The sequence below is a fragment of the Lissotriton helveticus genome, chromosome 3_1, assembly GCF_964261635.1.
Source record: "Lissotriton helveticus chromosome 3_1, aLisHel1.1, whole genome shotgun sequence".
Classification (NCBI taxonomy): Eukaryota; Metazoa; Chordata; class Amphibia; order Caudata; family Salamandridae; genus Lissotriton; species Lissotriton helveticus.
In genome coordinates this window covers 1,642,570,989-1,642,588,633 of record NC_136061.1, presented here as the reverse complement: position 1 = coordinate 1,642,588,633, position 17,645 = coordinate 1,642,570,989, and positions in this window count along the sequence as shown.

The window sequence follows — 17,645 nt, the reverse complement described above, 5'->3', positions numbered from 1 at the left end:
GAACTCTATGTCACTTAAGAAGGCATTTTATTTAGAGGTTCTAGAATCATCATTCCAGGGAGTCTGCGACAACAAGTCATTGAACTAGTCAACAAGGGTCATCATAGCATTGTCACCACCAAGAGATCTATGTGATACTCGATGTGATTTCCCCACCTTGGTGAAAGAGTTTAAAAAGAACTAAAGGCCTGTAATGTGTGCAACTGTTTATCTCCCAAAACGACACAGCAGTTATTAGTTATGTCTGAACACCCAAAGCAGGTGTGGGAGAGATTTGCAGTTGACTACTTTGGACCCCTTAACAATGAACATCATCTCATAGTAGTAGTTGATGAGTACTCCCAAATTACACTTGTGGGATACCTGTTGTCAACTACAAATGACAAGGACATTGGGACATTCAATGACATTTTTGCAGCATGGGGTGTCCCCTCCATTCTCACCACTCAACAGCCAAGAGTTTAAAGAATTTCTCACTAGCATGAATGTTAAACATCAGAAAAGTACCTCTCCAAGGCCACAGGTCAACGGTGTTGTTGAAGGCTTCATGCTCACACTGAAGAGAGTAGTTCAGTGTGCTGCACTACAAAGACATGATCTCAAGTTTGCTCTATGTTCAGCCTTTCCTGCTTACAGATTAGCTCACCATTCCACTACAGGTGAAAGCCCCACAACCTTGATGTTTGGGAAAGCCATGGGAACTAATTTGCTGCAATGGACCACTCATAAGTCAACAGATGCAGCCAAGATCCATACTACAGATTCTTTGCACAAGTCTCGAGTGAAAACCAATGCTGATAAATACTGATGTGCTCAGGACACAGCTTTCAAGGAAGGAGAAAAAGTCCTGGTCAAGCAAAAATGGAAGCGCATGTCTGATGCTCTATTTGATGTTGAACCCCTGAGAGTTGTGACGAGCAAAGGTCATATGGTGACGGCTCAATGTTCCGGAAAGTCCATCACAAGAGACTCATCACACTTCAAGCACCTGCCTCGATGTTCATTGGCTCCAGATGTCAGAAGTGAGAACTGCCCACCCGAGAGTCTGGAGAGCCCACTTCCTAAATCCAGCTCTGCATCACCAGTGGCAGAGGTAGGCCGTGCTCTTCAGCCTTATCAACCTCACACAACTAGGGCTGGAAGACTGGTTCAGGCACCTCGATGACTCATTGAGGAACTATAATGTATCTAAGTGATATTTGTACTTTTTGTTTAACAAAGGGGGAGATGTAGTCTCTTGTAAGCATGTATAGTAGGGCCCTTCTGGTCCCTGAAGGACTCTGTAGAATAGTAGTATAGTGAGGTAATTGTTTGGATGTGTCCGAGTGTGGTTATTAAAGTTCATGACACTGTTAAAGTTGCAGTATGAAGAATAAAGACGTGTACTACAGAGCTCAGTGTGTGGCGTGGTCATTTGCAGGCGACAGGGCTGGGGCGGATGCTACAGTATCTATCTACACTACTATGTTTCAGGTACTTTTATTTTTCTATCAGAAAACTTTCAATTAGATGCCCAATCATAAGATATGACTTAGAATCTGCTTGGATGTGTAAGGATGGACACATAGAATACACACATCAGATTACATCACTTCAAACTGCAGTGCTGTCATTCAAGTTATGTTGATGTTGAACATTCTGATGAGCAACTATGGTTATCATTCAAATCTCTGCTTTAAATTTATATTTGTAAATTCAATAATTTTTTCACCAACTATCAGCTAATCACTTGAAGAAAATACTCACATTTTTCAGTCAATTACTTGTTTTTCATTTACGTAACGTAAACTTGATGCCCTCAAGCAATAGGATATAATGGTCCTGAAAAAACAACATTTGTGTCTTAAAATATAATAGCCTTTTATTTTCGGCATATATATGTTGGCCTCAAACATTAATTAGTCAATTTCAACCAGTAATCGCAAGTACCACTGCCACATGGAGAGGTTCTGCCTTGCCTATCCATGTATTATATTTTCATGGGCTAGGTGACCACGTATCCCAAGAACTACATGTAGTAAGGTGGCTCTGAATATAATTGACCAAAAGGAGGTATAGTGTGCACAGAGTCTAGTGGAACCCCAAAGGTAGGCAGAGGTAAAAGTAGATAGCATCTTACTCTTTATTTGTTGTTGTGTGGGAGAGCAGTAAGGCTGTTTCAGAGGTTAGTGTTACGCATTTGTTTTACACACTCAGGCAGCAAATGATGGCACACACGCAAAGATTGAACTCAGACTAATTTGTTTGCATACAAATAACTTTTAGTTATATCTATTTTCTAGTACCAAGCAAGCCTGATACAGGTAGGTGTAAATGACACTTTTCAAGACAGGTTGAACAATACAAGCAAGCTGGATCAAAATGACATTGTTACAGGTTTTTAAATACTTTCAATACAGTGGAAATTACGGTTAGATTACTTTTGATTACTTTTCAGATTAATTTACAGATTACTTTCTCTACTCATTGTGATATGCCTAGATATCACGCTAGGACATTTCCCAGAGAAAAGGTAAGTAAAGCAGTTTTTAGATATTTGCAGTTTTTCAAGTTCTCACACAAAACCAACTCCACACAACAATTTTCACAAGAAAGCAGTCAATGCAGTCATATGGGAGGAAATGGGGTTATTGGTTTCAAGGTAAGTACTTGGGGTGGGGAGTTGGTTTTCTGAGGTTAGATCCAGGGTTCCCTCAGTATCAAGAATGCACTCTCAGAAGACCATCAGCGGCATAGGGCGACTGGGTGCAGAGTGCTGAAGCCTAATGTTATCCAATGGGTCATAGGGGGCCTCAGGCAGAGCAGGCCGCAAGTTTGTGGGAGCAGAAATCCTAGACTTAAGCTCAGGGCAAAAGGGGGATGCAATTTAGCACAAAAGGTGCTCTCACAGCAGCACAGAGGCAGCCATGTGCATGGTGCTGTTTTGGCGTTGGGTGCCCTATTGTTTTCCATGGGAGTTGCTGGTTTAGGATTTTGGCTGGAGGCTTGGTCCAGGAAGCCTTCTGGGAGGAACCAACAGCTGGGCATGTAAGTTGGAGGGTTCGGGGACGTAGGTGCACCTCGGGATCTCTTGTCCAGGGATCAGTGTGGCTGGATGAAGCGGTGTCTTTTGAAGTCAGATTTCACTTTACCGGACCACTAGCGGTTGAGGGGTCTCTGTGCAGAGGCTGCAGGAGACGCCAGGGAGTCTTGGAGGGGTCAACCCACAGTGGACTCAGACTCTGGAGCACTGGGGAACCTCACTGGGACCAGTGGGCCACTTGAACTTGTGCCGTAAGCAACGGGTGCAGTGGTGGTTCCAGGCGTTGGGTTTCCTTATCCTCAGCAGGCTCAGAGTCTGTCTTGGGAGTTTCTTTGAACAGAGCTGCTGTTAACAGGAGATCTGGTCTTTGTTGAAGGCAGTCAGTCCTCACAGCTTCTGGAAGTCACTAGCTGCAGGGCAAGGTGACTTTTGGCACAGGATCTTTGGAAACTGCAGTCCGGCCGATAGGGCTGAGGCCAAGTCAGTTCTTCTCTGCAGTTTCCTCTGCTGGGCATCTTCCTTTGTCCTTCTTCTTCGTAGGTTACGGGAATCTGTCTTCTTGGTTCAGGGATGCCCCCTAAATACTGTATTTAGGGATTGTTTTAGGGGTCTCGAGGTCAGTAGCCAATGGGCTCTCACCATGTGGGGAGTGGGAACAATCCCTAACCCTGAATAGAGAGTGCCTGCCATCTGCAAGATAGCAGGCACTGAAGAGTGGGCACACTTTCTGGGTTGCTCTAATTATTCCTGCCTGTCTTCATGCTGAAAATGAGGGGAGACAGGATGGGGGCCTGCTCCTGATAGCAGGTGTGATGTATTTCTATAGGTACTGTATCGATCCCCCTATTCCTGACCCTGGTTTGGTTAATAATTAACTAGCAGCCATCCAACGGTGCAAAAACCGTTATCTGATTAAGCCACACCACGGCACAGAAGCGCGTTATCTGATTAGGTCATAACGCATGCCATCTAATTAGGCAAGCACTATTCCTCCAGCCCCTGATAAGGAATACGGAGTTCTCAAAACAAATCAAACCTACAGCGACCTGGAAATTCCCGTAGCCATTGTTTTGATTTCACCGAGAACTTCAGTAAAAGAATGTGCGAACGAACCCGTTCGTATGACATCCTTATTGACGTATATATGTCCATCCTTACGTCAATCTCGGCACCTTTTCAGGTATAAATATTACCGACATTGCCTTAAGCAAACACACGCGGTGGTGACGAGATTGGAGCAGCGAGACTTGCCGAGGAGCCCAGCAGAGAGCGAAGCCCACTGGCGCTGCCCCGCCTTCCTGACGCGCTGAGAACGAGACGCTGCCTTTCTCCTGCCGAGAAATCCAGCTCCGGCGTTTCCAAGCAGCCCTCGCAGGCAGCTGGAATATCAAGACCTGGGATAAGAGATACCAGCCCTCCCCCATTCTAGATCTCAGGTACCGAACTGAATAACCCCTTGCAGAGAATTCTTGAGTCAGTCCCTTGGCAAAACAAACTTAACTTAAACTGCTACTTATCTACTCCCGCCCATGTATTAGGCTTAGGTCAGGTACACTGGGGTAGGCGTGGTTAGAAGCATCAGTTGAGTACGATTAGTCAAATGTATATATGTATGTATCTATTTTATCCATTTTAAAGTATCATATGGCTCAGAAACCATATCAATGCTTTTTCAGTATTATTTTATAATTCTGTCTTTACTGTATGCACTTTACTTAACTATAAGTATTGCAATAATAGCGATTCATTTCTCTTGTACGAGAAAAGAGACTGATCAATAAATACCATCTTTTATTGAACACGCCCGTCTCTTCCTTTTCTCTACAATCTGGTAAAACTAAGAATGCGCTGAACTGACTGAGTAAAATAAGTTGTCTTTTGTTTTCACACGACTCTAGAGATACACTCTTGATTAGGGGAGAGCAAAGTTGTCATGTTCTATGGTTGTCAGAAACTAAATCCCTTCTTGTCTATCCAGGGAGGTTAAAATCCTCCTTGCCTATTCGAGAAAGTTTCTAGTGAACTCTGAGCTAGCTGGCAAACACAAAACTTTAAGTCTAATATCGTCAGTAGAAGACCTAGTTAACCTCCGTCCTAGGACTATACTATTGAAGATATTATTCCAATGCGCAGAGCCTATTGGGATAATAGGAACTACACTACATGGCGCCCAACGTTTGGATAGGCGATAAAACTAACGCAAGACATTAGAGTAACTCAGTCGTGCTTTTTCACACAGAGCCCCTTTTTTCCCATAATACTCCGAAGACGTCTGGAGTGGGTGAAAGGTCATATCCGCTAAACTTCGCAGGAGGAAACTCCTATGTATGGTTCTTGGTTTATTCAACGTTGAAGGATACACTGTTCCAAAATATTGTGCATCTAATCTTTGTTTCCGTGGAAACCTGATCTGTAAACAAACAGAAGAACCTTCCTGTCGGTAAAATGGCAGACAGTGAAGAAGAAAGAGAGACAGTTAGAATAGCAGCTGAACTCGCACCAGCTGATACTACTATGCAGGGAAATGACCCGGATATAATACTCATCCCGGTCAACATAAGAAAATCTATAACTTTAAAACTTATAGAGAATGGACTGACATCGAGAGGTGGTACAGTCATATTCGTAATTGAGGCACACGAATATCGGCAGACAGAGATATTCTATTCATGGATAAATTTTCCAGCAGCAAACGCTGTAACAAAGGTCTTCCACTATTACAAAACAGAGGAACCTCCTAATGAGTACATTCCTTTTGAGGAGGTGGAAATACCACTCAAATTCCAAGAGCACCTGCTCTTGTTTAATGGCGCCCTAAAACATAATAATCACATCACCAGGCTCGGTCCACTAGGTAGACCAGGAGCAACGTGGCCGGTCCTAGCCGGATACACACCACATCCAGACATTGAAGAAATGCCTGCAGCAGACCTTTTAGCACAGCTAAAACAATCAATAAAAATACATAGACAATTAGTCCAATATGTAATGCGGACTTCAACAGTACAACCAGCAATTAAAATTCCACAGCTGACCCCTCATCAGGGGAACACAAATAAAATTACACCACAGAACATACAGTCCTGTCTAGGTAAAGTACCCGCAAAACGGGAACAAATTCCTTTCTGGCTAGCACAAAAAATCACTCAAATAGAGGTGGTGTTTCCAGATACCACCCCTGTTGAGAAACACAGGATTCTGACTATCTGTCTTCCAATGGGAATCGCACCACACGTGGAGGACTGTGACACTTGGGGAACAGTCTTTGCTTCCATTTACACAAAAACACATGGTGTACCATCCATGTCAGTAATACCAGATGTGCTAAAACAAATTCAAGATGAATACGGTCCAGAACCTGCTTTAACTCTTGGTATGAAATTACTGAAAGACTTCAAGCAGGTCTCGGCAATATTACTAGCCAACATGCAATTTTCACCCCGAGTGGGCTGGGTATGCTCAGACGTGAGTCCCAGGCTCTCCACACCACTGGAGTCAAGCTATCCAGGCTGAATGAAGGCTGATAGCCAGAAACCGGTCCTTGGATGCTTGATTCCGGTCTGGGAAAGACATGGCTTGGTAGTTCGGACTGGACTGTTCCCATGAGGCACAGGGTCAGAGCTGATTTGCATATAGCCAGTGTCTAACCCAGGGTGGTGTGGAGTGCAAAAAAACGATGGATTCAGGCCCAGATCCTTGTACTGGGGTGAATGTATGACATTGTTCTACATTCTGTCCATCAACTGTGTTTTTTGCAATTTTCACCCCGAGTGGGCTGGGTATGCTCAGACGTGAGTCCCAGGCTCTCCACACCACTGGAGTCAAGCTATCCAGGCTGAATGAAGGCTGATAGCCAGAAACCGGTCCTTGGATGCTTGATTCCGGTCTGGGAAAGACATGGCTTGGTAGTTCGGACTGGACTGTTCCCATGAGGCACAGGGTCAGAGCTGATTTGCATATAGCCAGTGTCTAACCCAGGGTGGTGTGGAGTGCAAAAAAACAATGGATTCAGGCCCAGATCCTTGTACTGGGGTGAATGTATGACATTGTTCTACATTCTGTCCATCAACTGTGTTTTTTGCAATTTTCACCCCGAGTGGGCTGGGTATGCTCAGACGTGAGTCCCAGGCTCTCCACACCACTGGAGTCAAGCTATCCAGGCTGAATGAAGGCTGATAGCGAGAAACCGGTCCTTGGATGCTTGATTCCGGTCTGGGAAAGACATGGCTTGGTAGTTCGGACTGGACTGTTCCCATGAGGCACAGGGTCAGAGCTGATTTGCATATAGCCAGTGTCTAACCCAGGGTGGTGTGGAGTGCAAAAAAACGATGGATTCAGGCCCAGATCCTTGTACTGGGGTGAATGTATGACATTGTTCTACATTCTGTCCATCAACTGTGTTTTTTGCAATTTTCACCCTGAGTGGGCTGGGTATGCTCAGACGTGAGTCCCAGGCTCTCCACACCACTGGAGTCAAGCTATCCAGGCTGAATGAAGGCTGATAGCCAGAAACCGGTCCTTGGATGCTTGATTCCGGTCTGGGAAAGACATGGCTTGGTAGTTCGGACTGGACTGTTCCCATGAGGCACAGGGTCAGAGCTGATTTGCATATAGCCAGTGTCTAACCCAGGGTGGTGTGGAGTGCAAAAAAACGATGGATTCAGGCCCAGATCCTTGTACTGGGGTGAATGTATGACATTGTTCTACATTCTGTCCATCAACTGTGTTTTTTGCAATTTTCACCCCGAGTGGGCTGGGTATGCTCAGACGTGAGTCCCAGGCTCTCCACACCACTGGAGTCAAGCTATCCAGGCTGAATGAAGGCTGATAGCCAGAAACCGGTCCTTGGATGCTTGATTCCGGTCTGGGAAAGACATGGCTTGGTAGTTCGGACTGGACTGTTCCCATGAGGCACAGGGTCAGAGCTGATTTGCATATAGCCAGTGTCTAACCCAGGGTGGTGTGGAGTGCAAAAAAACGATGGATTCAGGCCCAGATCCTTGTACTGGGGTGAATGTATGACATTGTTCTACATTCTGTCCATCAACTGTGTTTTTTGCAACATAAAGGGAGAAGCAGCAAATGTGGCGATCCGCCAGAGGTTGAAAGAGACAGATATAGCAGAGCAACCATTTGAAATTGCCAGAATCATAGAAAAATCCTATGAAGAACTAGGAAGAGATAGTTTGGGTGGAATACCAGTGAAACCCCAACTAATTGAAAGTCCTGAAAAGGTATTTATTAAAAATAATCTAAACAATCAAAAGAAGAGCTGGGATGGAAATAAACAATCCAATCCTAAAGAAAAAAGATTCCAGTCCAGAGGAAGGTCTCCTCGGCGGAGAGAAAGATCTCCTGACCAAGGACGCAAGTCTCCGCAAAGGGAGCCCTCTGTGAAAAAATACAACCTTAGAAATAGGGATAATATAAAAAAACCTGATAGATATCAAGATATTGAAACACGTCCCTCTCAATCTTTTCAGACTTCCTCGCAGAAATCGGAAAGAAGAGGACGATCAGAACACAGGGAAGAGCACGTCAAGTCCAAAGACAAGGAACCTGCTCATCTGAATAAAAAATTACAATTTCCAAAAAAGAAGGTAGCCAGTATTAAAGTAATCAACAATGCCGAGAATACTGAGGACACAGCTGAAAAACGGAGAATGGGCTCAGACAATGCTAGACAGCGCAGCAGAAGTGAGCATAGCTCGCAAAGTCCTTATGAATCATCTGGAGACAGTGGACACGAATGAATACATTCAAGTGGAAACTGCAGATACCAGGGTTAGCAAACCTCATAAAATATACGAAATAACATTGCGTATAGAGGGGGATAAGACTAGAAAAATAAGGGGTCTATTTTGGGATAATCTCTCCGAAGGCTATGACATCCTTCTAGCTGAACGAGACTGGCCACCCGAGTTTGTCAGGGAGTGCCCACATGGCGAAGAAATAATTATGCCTGCCTTCTCAAATCATATTCCAATTCATAAAAAATATACACTTGCAAGAAAGTGGGCAGTAGCTCAAGCTCCTGCTTTATATAAAAATCATGTGGGATGGGATGAGGACTCTCCTCCTCACAAAATCCAGTTAAAATCACAACCTACTGCACAAAGGCAGTACCCAATTAAGCAAGAAGCTAAAAAACAGGTAAAAGAGATCCTAGATCAGCTTGAATACCAGGGGGTGATTGAAACTTGCACCTCACAAATGAACAACCCTTTGTTTCCTGTCTCCAAACCAGACAATTCATATCGTCTTGTTTTGGACTACAGACACCTTAACTCATGTTGCAACCTTTGCAGTACAAAACTCGCATAGTGCTGCACTAATGAATAACATAGTGCGCAAAAAATACAAAACAACATTAGACATCTCTAATGGATTCTTTTGTCAGAATATAGCACCAGAGAGCAGATATTTGACGGCGTTCTCAGTAAATGGCTCGCAAAAATAAATTCTGTCGTTTACCCCAGGGGCACAAGAACAGCCCAGGGTTATTCTCAGCAAGGCTAACAGAATTACTACAAACATATGATGACGAAGCATTATCTTATGTCGACGACATCTATCTAACAGACGATGACTTGGATACTCACTTGAAGAGAGTGAACACCATAATACTTGGGTTCGCAGCAGAGGGTTACAAATTCAACTTTAAAAAATCAAGAATTGCCCATCTAACAGTCCTGTTTTTAGGATATGAACTATCAAGTGAAGGCAAAAGCCTGGCTGACAATTTCCTAGAGAAATGTGCTGTAATCCAAGCACCTAGAACACTAAAAAACCTACAATCAATTCTAGGCTTCCTGAATTTCGGAAGAACTTACATTATAAATTACGCAGAAAGGGTCAAACCCCTTTATGATCTAATAAAACCAGATTTTAAAAGAATCAATTGGACTCAAAAACACACAGAAATTTTGAGATCTTTACAAACAGACATGTTAATTAAAACAAAATTACAAACACGTGATAACACACGCAACCTTGTGATTCGAGTCATCCCAGGAAGATGCAGATTCACATACCTGACCTCTAATGAGGGAGAAAAGGTACCAATTGCATACAAATCACACTTGTACACAAAAGCTGAAATGAAATTTAGCCCAACGAAAAAAATTCTGACCGTGGTACAGACTGCTGTAGCAAAGGAGCGGGCCCTAGCACAAGGTAAACGAATAATCATCGTGACACCGATACCAGCCCTGGAGGCGGTAACGAAGGCGAGCATTCCGAATGCTAAAGCACTCCATCCAAGGTGGATACAGTGGGCTAACTCTCTTGCTGCAACAGACGTGGTATATGAATTTGATCCCAACTTAAAAACACAAGAATTTCTCCAATATGAATTTGAATGTCCTCCGCCAACCGAAATTCTGCCTCTAGAACATTACGGCTGTATAATATATACAGACGGATCAGCACAACCCGCAGTGGGGGGTAAACAAGCTTACAGTGCTGCGTGCGCGATTGTTAAAGGTCACTGGCACGAAGGAAAATTTAAACCACTGGTCACTAAAACGCAATCTCTAGGAGATTGTACAGCTCAGCGAGCAGAACTACTGGCATTCAAGATGGCGCTTGAAAATACCGATCGAGAATTCCCCACACTCATAGTGTGCGATTCGTATTATTGCGTTCAATCTTACAATGAATACTTACAGATCTGGATTCAGAATGGTTTTAAAGATGCGAAAGGTGGCACAATCAAGCATAAAATGCTTTGGGAACAAGTAGTTCTTTTACAAAAAGAACTACAAAAGACTCACGTGATACATACACTGAGTTATCAACGTGATGGCGGTCACGTTGCAGGGAATTCATTGGCTGATGAGGCAGCGAAGGCAGCTGTGCAAACGGCTTCCGTAGCTGCCATCACCCGGTCAAAAACAAAAATAGACAGCGAAATATTACAGGCTGTCAGCGCTACAGTAAAAGAAGCGATAGAAACACTCCCAAAAGGCTTTCCAGTAAAGTACTCATACATAACTGATGCAAATAATGTTCCGTTTGCTCGAATCCCTGGAGTGGGGGATAGGGCAATTCCAAACATGGAACATAGGTTAGGACTCATCATAGCGGCACACGAAGGGCTTGCTTCTGTACATGCTGGCGTTTCAGCCACAGTATCATTACTAAAGCAGAGATACTGGTGGCCACAAATGAGAAGACAGACAAGGAACTATGTTCTAGAATGTGAAATATGTCAAAGAATAAAGGTATCAACAGTGAGACGACCAGCACAGACGCCCCTTCTAATCTCAGATAAACCATTAGCCTGTGTTTATCTGGACCACTGTGGTCCCTTACAGAGGGATGGTAACTATAAATATATCTTGGTCGCAGTGGATTCTTGTACGAGATTCATATGGATGTGGCCCCAGCGATCGGCTGACACCAGAACTGTTATAAAAGATTTGCGAGTCTTTATCGGCACATACGCAATTGGCATGCTACATTCTGACCACGGACCTGCCTTTAGCTCTCGAGCTTATAAGGAGGCCATGACCAGCATGGGCATTGCATTGCGGTACTCTTGTCCATTCCATCCCGAGGGAAACGGAATCGTAGAAAGAAAAAAACGTGACATAAAGCAATCTATAACAGCAAAGGTATTAGGTTCGGGAGCTGGGTGGGTCAAACATCTAATAAGTGTCCAACGTAGTCTAAATAACCTGCCAAGAGATTCTCTGAGGGGATTCAGTCCCTACGAACTATTGTTCTGGACTAGAATGATGATCCAAGATCTTGACAGTCAGACTTCAGTGGTTAAAGACAAAAGCTTTGATATCAAAGATCGTTTGGCTATTTTGCAGTACTTAAATGAAACAAGAAAAGACCTGAGCAACGTAAAGTTGAAGCAACAGCCAACAACCACTGAAGAGAAACCACCTGTCCCTGTAAGACCTGTCTGGATTCCAAAAGTCGGGGATCTAGTCAGAGAGAAGATCGCGGTAAAGAAGGAATTTGGGCCTTCTTACAGGAAAGCAGTTCCTGTCTTGTCTATCAACGGGACAAGATCAGTAGTACTACCGCCCCTTGCTGGTAAAAAGGAGAACAGAGTTGTATCCATCGACCTGGTAAAACCACAATCATGTGGCCGATAACAAACAGTAGGCCAAGTGGACTCCCAAGAAGTAGTAGAACACCGATGTTTGCTACACATCCAGAGGTTCAAACTAAGAGGCTAATCACATTCGAAATGCCCACAGAACATCAACAAGGAGTATGCAACAAAGCAATGGAACTTGAACCTCTAAAAACCCATATAAAAACATTTAGTCGAGACACACCAACCTACAATGAAGTAACATATGAGTATGCTGATAAAACAAAGGAAACTTCTAGAACAAAAAGTAATCCAGAAGCAATTGGAACAATTGACAGAACAGCATCCGGCTACTTCATCAACTTCGATGATTCATCTGAAGATCTGAGTGAATCTAAGAAACAGCCATCAACAAAAACTTTTAAAGATAAAGCTAAGGAACTTTTTCAACAGCTGAAAGAAACCTATCTGATTTCTCCATGGATTGAATTTTGGGTGGCCTTAGGTGCATTTATCCTCATACTTTGGCTCATCATGGTACTATGCTTGGGACATTTCATTGAAGGAAAATATGCTAAAATGGACACAGCAAGCCAGAAAATCAACTTGGTCCTTAAACCACACACATCTTCACACGTCGAGAAAAGAGAACTTTCTTCAGTGAACTTCACAGCCAATCCTATACCAGGCGGTGTAGCATGGGACAAAACTGATTATGAAATCTATGGTCCAGTTGAAATCCTGAAGTATCCACACCAATTCAAGATCTCATTAAGTGACTTTGTAAAACCAAGCACATTTGCTGATGATTGGGACTTTGAAAGTATTAATGATATGATGTCTGATCTTGTGATGTCTGCTAAATTTACAGAACATGATTATTTGCAGGGATCGTCTAATTATGATCAGATGTTCTGCTACAACCACTATGGTAACCATTATCTACACAAATCTGCACAACCTAGAAATGTTTTAAATTATAACCAATGGGAACATTGTGCTACTCCTCCAAAAGGTAGCTCGAAAATATTTTATGATAAATATTCATACTTTTCAGGGTTTAACACAAGTAATGCAGAAACATTTTATTTCAAATTGTCAAATAAGACAGGTATGAAGACCATGCTTACAAACACAAAATTGATATATTCAGATTCATTTTTTGAGCAAATGAATACATTTGGTTTTGATTTCTGGAACAATAATATTGAAGCAAAAACTGTTTGGGGTACAAGAGATTGGCAAGTACAAGGTATAGAATCATTGTTTAGAGCCTGTATGATCCCAGAACAAATTATATTTTTGAATGACACTATTCAACAAACTACCTGTCTTGGCTTAGCCAAAATCAAAGATTTAAACAAACCGTCTATTCCAAAGCCAACAGTGAACGATAATAGCTCTATAGATGTTGAGATAGACGTAAACCATATACTAAACCAAAACAGAACACATCCTGGATGGAAAAAATGGTTGATCTGGCCCACAGATACAAATAACTGTCAAGACAGATTCCTGAACAAAATACAGGGGTTCACATTGACCAGGCCAGACCCTAGATATTCCCAAAGACAACATCCAGGGATAGTAACCACCTACAGCGTGGGCAAGCTCTGCCTTCAATGGCTACAAACGTCCACACTGGCAGAAATTAAGCAACACCTAACTTTACTTACAGAAGGTGCTGACTTGCGTGATTTCATTATGGGACCACGCAAACAGCGTCAAAAACGTTTCATAGCGGCCTCTATATATGCAGCTTATAATGAAGCCTGGAAAGAAACTCAATATTGAGACAGCAGAGAAAATACGGGAAATTGACCGTATTAATTTGGAAAAATCACTTTCTGTGGTGGACAATGGGTTAATGACTCTGTCCTCCAGAATATATTCTCTAGACAGCATTGTGTCTTCAGCAATAGATATAATATCGCAAGACTTACTGTTGTTACAACACGGTCAGTCCCAATTGCTTTCTATTGTACAGCTTGGCTGGACGTTACAAAATCTGCGTTCAGGCTATGTGCCTTGGCGTTTAATCAACACAACGTCATTATTTTATATCTTTAACCTTACTGATAAACAAATCAGTTTGGCACAGAAGGGTGCTGACTATACAATTCTGAGCATTGAAAAACTTGAGAGATTACCATTGACAATGTCAGAACGACCTGTCATTGAATGGATAATACATGGAATAACAAATATTCCGATAACTACTTTCCAGTTTCAATACTGCCAAAAATATATACAGGCAGGCCAGTATGAAAGGTTGGGTAAAGGGTACATTAAGTCAACATGGAACTTGCCCTATACACACGAATGTGTCAGTAGTAAAGGCCAGAAAGTGTTTCTTAGTGGCAATAATTGTGCAAGATCACTAAGCGGTACACTTCTGTGTCAGGGTATTAGCTTGCATGGAGCCTGTGAAGGGACTTCAAATAACCTTTCATGTTACCAGCTAGGCACACCTGCAACACAAATAGAACCATTTTTAGGAGACTCTCGAACGGGAGTTACATTCTAATAGTAGATCGCAAATGTTGTAGTTTGCTGCCCGGAAAACCATATCTCATAACCGTGACTAGGAAGGTCATGTGCTGTGGACGGGTATTGTTCCCGAACGATTCCCCAGACAGGGAGGCAAGGTTATGGCCCGATTTGAAAATTGCTTCTATTCGAATTGATACTTTAAGCAGAATGAAGACAGTGCTATTACAGACGCCGACCAGGCTAACGTCATCAAAAGAAACGTATGATCTCCAAGTTGCAAGGACAACGGCAGAGATTCATTTATTGTTATCAACAAATTCCCCCATACATTTTGCAGAAATACTGAACGAAATCTTAAATATTTCTGATACCAGTGGTGTCTCAAGTGTATTTAAGACAGTGTTTTCAGGGATTTTGACACCATTCAAAGCCATCCTGGGTATTTTTCCAGACTTTGTCCATTCCATTTTTGGCGGACTTCCTCTCCTTTTGGGACTGGTGGCAGGCATCCTATTTTTGATCCTGTTATTTCGCTATGGCAAACCATGTCACAGACAAAACACCTGCGACAAGGGAAGAAACAATCCTAGCCATTGGCTACCGGGACCGCATAACTAAGGTCCTTGGACTAGCACGGCTCCGGGACTTGAACATGACTTGGTTTCTTTCATTTAGACCAATGTGGCAACGTTGTGTTATGCCTGTATTAAGGTGCTTGCTATGCGACGAAGAATGCGTGTTGGACACCTGTCTGACGCTACAATCGGATGTGCCAATGGACGCAGAAACCTTGTTGGGTCCGGTAACGGCTCATGAATTGTGCTGCCCCCAGCGGCTACCTATCTTGATGACGGCATTTGTGGAGACTTCACCGCTACGATTGAGGGGTAGTGAAGTACGAGATGAAAGCAGCATCGACCAGGTACGACCTTCTGTCAGCTATGCTGATCAAAACATCAATGAAGGCAATCATGCTCATGAATGCATGATAACAACTTTTTCCGAGTTAGTGGAACTTTCGCAAGAAGCTGTTGACAGTTTTTTCGACGGTCTAAATGATATGATGTTTTCACCAGAGCAGAAGGAATGACTTTGAGCAAGCTAGCACACGGAGTTCCCTGCAAACTTGAATTTGGCCTTCAACTTTGAAAGTAGAGCAATGAAATGGAACAATATTTTTTTCTCCTCTCACCTCCCTCAATTCCAAAATATTTACAATTTTTTGGGACACTAATCTTCTGCTTAAAGTAGACATTATTCTTAGAGAACTGAATTTCTATTTTTAGGTAGTCAAGAGACATTAGCTACCCTCTAGCATTTTCATACAAAACTTTATGATTGTGATGAAATGGTCTCGCACTTTTCTTCTGTATAAAAGAGCCATTTCATGTGTAGTTTTCACAATTTATTCATGCTGAGTTTGAAATATGCGTTATATGTTTAGCATTATTATACTGCTTGTGCATACAGTACATGTGATTGTGTTTCGTATATTTCATAATTCCAATTTTCAGAATGCATATGAATGTATTTTGGGGTGGTACGGTATACACAAACGCTACTAGTTTCACTATGCCTAGATTTGTAAATATGGACATAGTCTACGTGGAGTGGGTGTGATGTATTTCTATAGGTACTGTATCGATCCCCCTATTCCTGACCCTGGTTTGGTTAATAATTAACTAGCAGCCATCCAACGGTGCAAAAACCGTTATCTGATTAAGCCACACCACGGCACAGAAGCGCGTTATCTGATTAGGTCATAACGCATGCCATCTAATTAGGCAATCACTATTCCTCCAGCCCCTGATAAGGAATACGGAGTTCTCAAAACAAATCAAACCTACAGCGACCTGGAAATTCCCGTAGCCATTGTTTTGATTTCACCGAGAACTTCAGTAAAAGAATGTGCGAACGAACCCGTTCGTATGACATCCTTATTGACGTATATATGTCCATCCTTACGTCAATCTCGGCACCTTTTCAGGTATAAATATTACCGACATTGCCTTAAGCAAACACACGCGGTGGTGACGAGATTGGAGCAGCGAGACTTGCCGAGGAGCCCAGCAGAGAGCGAAGCCCACTGGCGCTGCCCCGCCTTCCTGACGCGCTGAGAACGAGACGCTGCCTTTCTCCTGCCGAGAAATCCAGCTCCGGTGTTTCCAAGCAGCCCTCGCAGGCAGCTGGAATATCAAGACCTGGGATAAGAGATACCAGCCCTCCACCATTATAGATCTCAGGTACCGAACTGAATAACCCCTTGCAGAGAATTCTTGAGTCAGTCCCTTGGCAAAACAAACTTAACTTAAACTGCTACTTATCTACTCCCGCCCATGTATTAGGCTTAGGTCAGGTACACTGGGGTAGGCGTGGTTAGAAGCATCAGTTGAGTACGATTAGTCAAATGTATATATGTATGTATCTATTTTATCCATTTTAAAGTATCATATGGCTCAGAAACCATATCAATGCTTTTTCAGTATTATTTTATAATTCTGTCTTTACTGTATGCACTTTACTTAACTATAAGTATTGCAATAATAGCGATTCATTTCTCTTGTATGAGAAAAGAGACTGATCAATAAATACCATCTTTTATTGAACACGCCCGTCTCTTCCTTTTCTCTACAATCTGGTGAAACTAAGAATGCACTGAACTGACTGAGTAAAATAAGTTGTCTTTTGTTTTCACACGACTCTAGAGATACACTCTTGATTAGGGGAGAGCAAAGTTGTCATGTTCTATGGTTGTCAGAAACTAAATCCCTTCTTGTCTATCCAGGGAGGTTAAAATCCTCCTTGCCTATTCGAGAAAGTTTCTAGTGAACTCTGAGCTAGCTGGCAAACACAAAACTTTAAGTCTAATATCGTCAGAAGAAGACCTAGTTAACCTCCGTCCTAGGTCTATACTATTGAAGATATTATTCCAATGCGCAGAGCCTATTGGGATATTAGGAACTACACTACATGGCGCCCAACGTTTGGATAGGCGATAAAACTAACGCAAGACATTAGAGTAACTCAGTCGTGCTTTTTCACACAGAGCCCCTTTTTTCCCATAATACTCCGAAG